Raw genomic sequence first — 6,390 nt, 5'->3', positions numbered from 1 at the left:
TGAGAAGTCTTATACCTTTCTTACACAACCAAGCATAATTTTTATGAACCCAATAAACAGTTTAGCATTTGTAGAAGCTCTCAGGAACATAGGGAAAAAAGCTTGGAAACTGAAGCTTTTTACAGTTCACTTTTCCTCATAGTTAACTACTCTGGACTTCAGAGTCCTCACAAAAAAGCACTTTGTAAAGTATAAAAGCTAATTCCGTTGCTTTTTTGTACACTTCTGGGAACTAGGACAAACAAATGCCAAAAAAGTATTACTGGAAAGTTCAGCGCTTCCTACTAGGCACATGGTTCAGAACTCTGATTGCTTATCAGTGTGGCGCTACTATGAAATTACAGTTCAAAGACTGCACACATTAACATTCATAATGAGGTTTTTAATGTCTGATGCAGAATGCACATGTAACAGCCTCTGATCTTTGTTCTGACGCATGTGTGTGATGATTTGACTTGATGCTGCAAATATGGCACTTCCATCTCGAGCGAGAGAATGATAGTATCTGTGATTTTAAAAGCAATGTATGCTGGATAGCATGTAACTGCTTCTTTAAAGTGCACAGTTGCACTGGCGTACACGTTTCCTCTGCCTGCACTCAGGCAACCCCAGTCCTTTTCTCTAAACAAACATCACTCCTCTCTCTGTCTGTCATTCATTCCCGATCACAGCTCTCGGTGTGACGCATCTCTTGCTGCTCGCAGCCTTGAGACTGAATAGAATCATTCTGCCTCGCTCTGTTTCTTTCATCCACACCTGAGGAGGAGGATCGCTTCGGAAGATCACATAATGAGCATTTCTCCATTCATTCATTTGACTTCACTTTATCTATAAGTCTGGTTATGTCAGTACATAATAATGTTATTATACCTACATATTTGAGCTATTAAAATTTATCTGTAAAATGTTTGGGTAATAGCACACGTGGAAATTGGAAATCATGTGATCACTTAAAGTTTATCAAAATTGATCTCTATAGTGATACATGTTTAATACTAGGAATTACCCTTTTCCGATTAATGTCAAAAAGCTAATTTTACTGCAAATAAATGCATGCATTCTCAGAGATTCCCAAATACATAAAAGTAAAATTATGTTTAAAAAATTAAAATTAAAATCCAGCTTGCAAGAATTTCTTCTAACAAATAAAAGTAGCTTGATCAAATGTTTTTAGTAGGCGTCAGTTTTTTAATTTGTATGAATATTCTAAACATCTTTTTATTGACCTTATTAGATTCTCGAGTGTTAGCCATAAAATATGTTACTTAAAATAAATCAAATAAAAGGTAACTCAAATTCCTCAATTACTCAATACTTGAGAATCTAACAAGGGTCAATAAAAACATGTTTAGAATATTCATACAAAATAAAAACCTGGCTCCTACTAAAAACATTTCAAGCTACTTTTATTTGTTAGAAGAAATTCTTGCAAGCTGGATTTTATTAAGCATAATTTTACTTTTATGCATTTGGAACCCAGTTGTTCGTACATCACTGTAGTCTCCCCAAAACACAGACCGGCTTCAGTGTCTGATTACAGACACACCCAGAAACTACAGACTGCATCTCGTGCAGCTAATTATGCATAATCACGGCAATTACAAATGTCTGCTGGACTCATATTGAACTCCAGTGCTGCTTGGACATCTGTCTGAAAACACTGGCCTTTAATTCACAGGAAACCTCTTTTCTTATTTCCTTGTAATAATCAGACGGATTCCTTACTTACTAACACATGCTTCTATAAATACTCTTTTGGTAATTTGATTGGCCTAAATTTCAAATGAAGATTACTGAAATGATGGGCATGATTGCGGAAGTGTGATTACTGAGAGGAAAGTGTAACTGCATTGAGTCATGACTTTTACTTTACTTACTTTACTTTTAGTCATTTAGCAGACACTTTTATCCAAAGCGACTTACAAATAAGAAAAAGTAACTAAAACTAAAAGTTAACACTCTGTAAATATTTTATACACACACATTTAAGAAAATACAGAAATGAAATAAAATTGACAAATGCATACAACAACATTTCAATAGTAAACATAAATGAAAAAAATATATAAATAAAATAAAAATGACACACTGAATCACACACAACTGGAGAGACATCTGTAGTAGTCTTAGCTCAAGGGGGAATATTATTAATTAATCATAACTCTTTATAATGAATTATAATATTTGGATAAGTTAATAGAATTAGCTTGATAAAGCAGAATGTACAGTACAATCAATTGACCAGGTCGTCTAGTGAACACTCAGTATTGATTATTTATGAATTCAAAGAAATCTTGATTTCCAGGGTAAGAGAAATACAATTTTTTTAAAGGTACAGTACTACTTGGAGCATGTAACAAGATCGAAATCGTTAAATTGACTTTGTTGCAAGCAGGGAATCAGAAAAAAAATGCTCATATGTATTGTGCACAAAGTTTTATTAACTAAATCACAAACACATAACTAAACAAACACATACATAAATACATATATACATACACACACATACATATATATATATATATATATATATATATATATATACAGTTGGGCAAAAAAGTATTTAGTCAGCCACCAATTGTGCAAGTTATCCCACTTAAAAAGATGAGAGAGGCCTGTAATTTTCATCATAGGTACACTTCAGAGAGACAGAATGGGGGGAAAGAATCCAGGAAATCACATTGTAGGATTTTTAATGAATTAATTGGTAAATTCCTCTGTAAAATAAGTATTTATTCACCTACAAACAAGCAAGATTTCTGGCTCTCACAGACCTGTAACTTCTTTAAGAGGCTCCTCTGTCCTCCACTTGTTACCTGTATTAATGGCACCTGTTTGAACTCGTTATCAGTATAAAAGACACCTGTCCACAACCTCAAACAGTCACACGCCAAACTCCACTATGGCCAAGAGCAAAGAGCTGTCGAAGGACCCCAGAAACAAAATTGTAGACCTGCACCAGGCTGGGAAGACTGACTCTGCAATAGGCAAGCAGCTTGGTGTGAAGAAATCAACTGTGGGAGCAATTATTAGAAAATGGAAGACATACAAGACCACTGATAATCTCCCTCGATCTGGGGCTCCACGCAAGATCTCACCCCGTGGGGTCAAAATGATCACAAGAACGGTGAGCAAAAATCCCAGAACCACACGGGGAGAATGACCTGCAGAGAGCTGGGACCAAAGTAACAAAGGCTACTATCAGTAACACACTACGCCGCCAGGGACTCAAATCCTGCAGTGCCAGACGTGTCCCACTGCTTAAGCCAGTACATAGGCCTAGCCAGTCTCCAGATCTCAACCCCATAGAAAATCTTTGGAGGGAGTTGAAAGTCCGTGTTGCCCAGCGACAGCCCCAAAACATCTCTGCTCTAGAGGAGATCTGCATGGAGGAATGGGCCAAAATACCAGCAACAGTATGTGAAAACCTTCTGAAGACTTACAGAAAACGTTTGACCTCTGTCATTGCCAACAAAGGGTATATAACAAAGTATTGAGATGAACTTTTGTTATTGACCAAATACTTATTTTTCCACCATAATTTGCAAATAAATTATTTTAAAAATCAGACAATGTGATTTCCTGCATTCTTTCCCCCCATTCTGTCTCTCATAGTTGAAGTGTACCTATGATGAAAATTACAGACCTCTCTCATCTTTTTAAGTGGGAGAACTTGCACAATTGGTGGCTGACTAAATACTTTTTTGCCCAACTGTATATATATACACACACACACACACATCACACATACATGGTACATGGAAAGGGTAAGTGAGACTGGATGAATGAAACCGGACAGAAACAGGGGAAATGAGGCTGAGTTGACCATCTGAAAGAACCATCAGTCTCTAATTCAAAGCACAGTATACGGTAGCTTACAACAAACCTCTGTGTGGTGCAGGGAATGATACTTGCATTTGGATACTTGCAACGAGAACGAGAGTCCCGTGAAGCTTCTGAAGAAGGTCTGGATGGTTCCATTCGGTGGCCGAAGTTGCAATCTCTTGAAACTCTTGAGGTTGTTCTTGACTCTGTTGGGGTTGAGAGAGTCCTCTCTCCTAAGTAAGCACATGGCTGGGTGTAAAGTGGGACCTGTTGGCCTGTTCATCATCCATAGATGAAGATGCAGAGACTGCCGGGAGCGGAGAGAGCGAAATGTCTGAGCGAGGGCCTTTCCATGATGGTAAATTCCAGGGTTGAGTGAAGATGAACTCCAGTGGTATTAGTGGTCAGGAGCCATCTACCCAGGCTGGGGAGACCGCACACGGCTCTATTTTGGGGCCTGCCGGGCGCGCCCGCACCGGCTCAGGCGCTCCGTGAGCCCAACCACACAGGCAGCAATCGGAAAATTGGGGGGGGGGGGGGGGGGGGGGGGGTTATGACCCTTTGTCTGAGAACATGATTCGAAAGGCTCTGGCAGTCTATACTTTGCCTAAATTACATACACACCTGGCATTCTATGAGGATGTGGTGTACACCAAAGTGTGCGTCATCAAATGAGCATTAATTTGGTAGGAGACACGATACAAGTGGGGTTACATTGACTAGTACTTCACTCATAAAGCATGCATAAAACAAAATACAATGCAAGAGACACTATACAAGATAGTTAAAATCATACACACGTTTATCTGTAGAAAGGTTTGTCTATGAGTGGCAAGGAGGAAAGTTTTGTTTGTATGGGCATTGTGTGGGTTTCAGAAGGGTCTGTTCTTACGCTTTGTGCTTTAGCCTAGATTTAAACTGCTGATTTTGTCTGGCCAGAGGAGAATGACACTATTTCGACAAACTATTTCCCCGTCTAAATACTGTAAAGCTGATATAAAGCCACCCAGCTTTATATCAAGCTGATGTAAAGCTGCTTTGACACAATTTGCATTGTTAAAAGCGCTATACAAATAATAGTGACTTGACTCTTTCGCGGGGGAAGGGTCCATAGACCCTTACAGATTGTTTGTTGAATGAGAGGGTTTGCTGGATTATTCATTAAATATTATGAATAAATGTGTGTCTGATTGGTCCAAAAGCTACACATCACAGCCTAATATGGCAGTGTCGCAGATGCAAAAACTCACTTGCCACGCCAATATGACTTCCTGCTGGGAAGGAATGATGTTTATTTTCTGAGGAACTGCCTTTAGTTTGATTTAGTTCTTGAAAATGTTTGGCAGCCTTTTCTCATTTAGCCAGTAAAGGTCAATGCTGATCACTGATGAGACATTTCCACTGCTAACAGGGAGTTTACAACAGGCAACTTCAGTTCTATAACAAAACCACATGCATGTCTCTAACAAATACACACAGAGTAAACATGTAGCTGCATAAAACTTTACATAAGGATGTAGCTTATCTGCATTTTATGAATTTCTGGAAAGATTCTGAATGAAACGTGAATGAATGAAAGCGAGATCATCTGAGGATAGAAAGAAATCATAAATAAGCACAGAAAAGAAAAGAAGAAAAAAGACAAGAGTCGGATGCAATTAACCTAGATATTTATGAAGGCCGAAGTTACATTCATAATATCCGTGCGGCATAATTGCAATGGTGCTATTTGTGGTCACTGTAAATGAAAACCCTCTATAATTTGAAAAAAATTTTTTTTAGTCCAAACTGACAAAATATCCTCAAACATTTGCCGTATCTACTTAATAAAAGTTACAAACTGTCAGTCCATTGTTTTGGGAGGAGGTTGAGGACTGAACTGTGCATGTACAGACCCAGTGTGGTCACCGTTGAGGGCATTGTGCACAACATTTTTCCCCAAATATTGCATTTGAGTGTTACAATGATCCCCGCTTCCCCTCTAGTTGTAGAAATTGTCAGGTGAAAAGACAGCAGACAGCTGGAGAACAAAAGCACATCCCTCCATTACACAGGAATATGAAAGAGCTTCGCTTGATTAAACCAGTTTATGTTCAACAAACAACAGACAACACACACACAAGCATGTGACGCACATACTATGATGCATACCTGTTCACACATGGGGTCTTACAACACACACGTAAAAACAAAAGACATTGATTATCTAGAAGAACATGACTCCTTACTCTCTCTTACTCACTCTATCGCAGGTGTTCTTTTATTTTTGTGTGTAAAGACGTCACACTCGCCAATTGCTTTTACACGCACGCACACAGGAAGTCACACATCTCCCTCAGGAAATACCTAAAAATGTTTGTTGCTGTTGATGCATCAGCATTTTAGGCACATAAAGGACTTTCGGTAAAGAAGCTTTTCATTTCTCATTATTTCAATCATTCGATGAGTCTATTCTTCTCCCTTTTCACTCCCTCTCTCTCGTGTTCTCTGCCCAAGGCCTTTTGTGTCTTTGTACACAATTGCCACCCTCCGTCTCATTAGTCACCCCAAAGAGGAAAATAAAAA

The sequence above is a fragment of the Barbus barbus genome (assembly GCF_936440315.1).
Source record: "Barbus barbus genome assembly, chromosome: 14".
In the NCBI taxonomy this organism is placed as follows: Eukaryota; Metazoa; Chordata; class Actinopteri; order Cypriniformes; family Cyprinidae; genus Barbus; species Barbus barbus.
The sequence above is the reverse complement of the archived record's forward strand: the minus strand, read 5'-3'. Positions refer to the sequence as shown.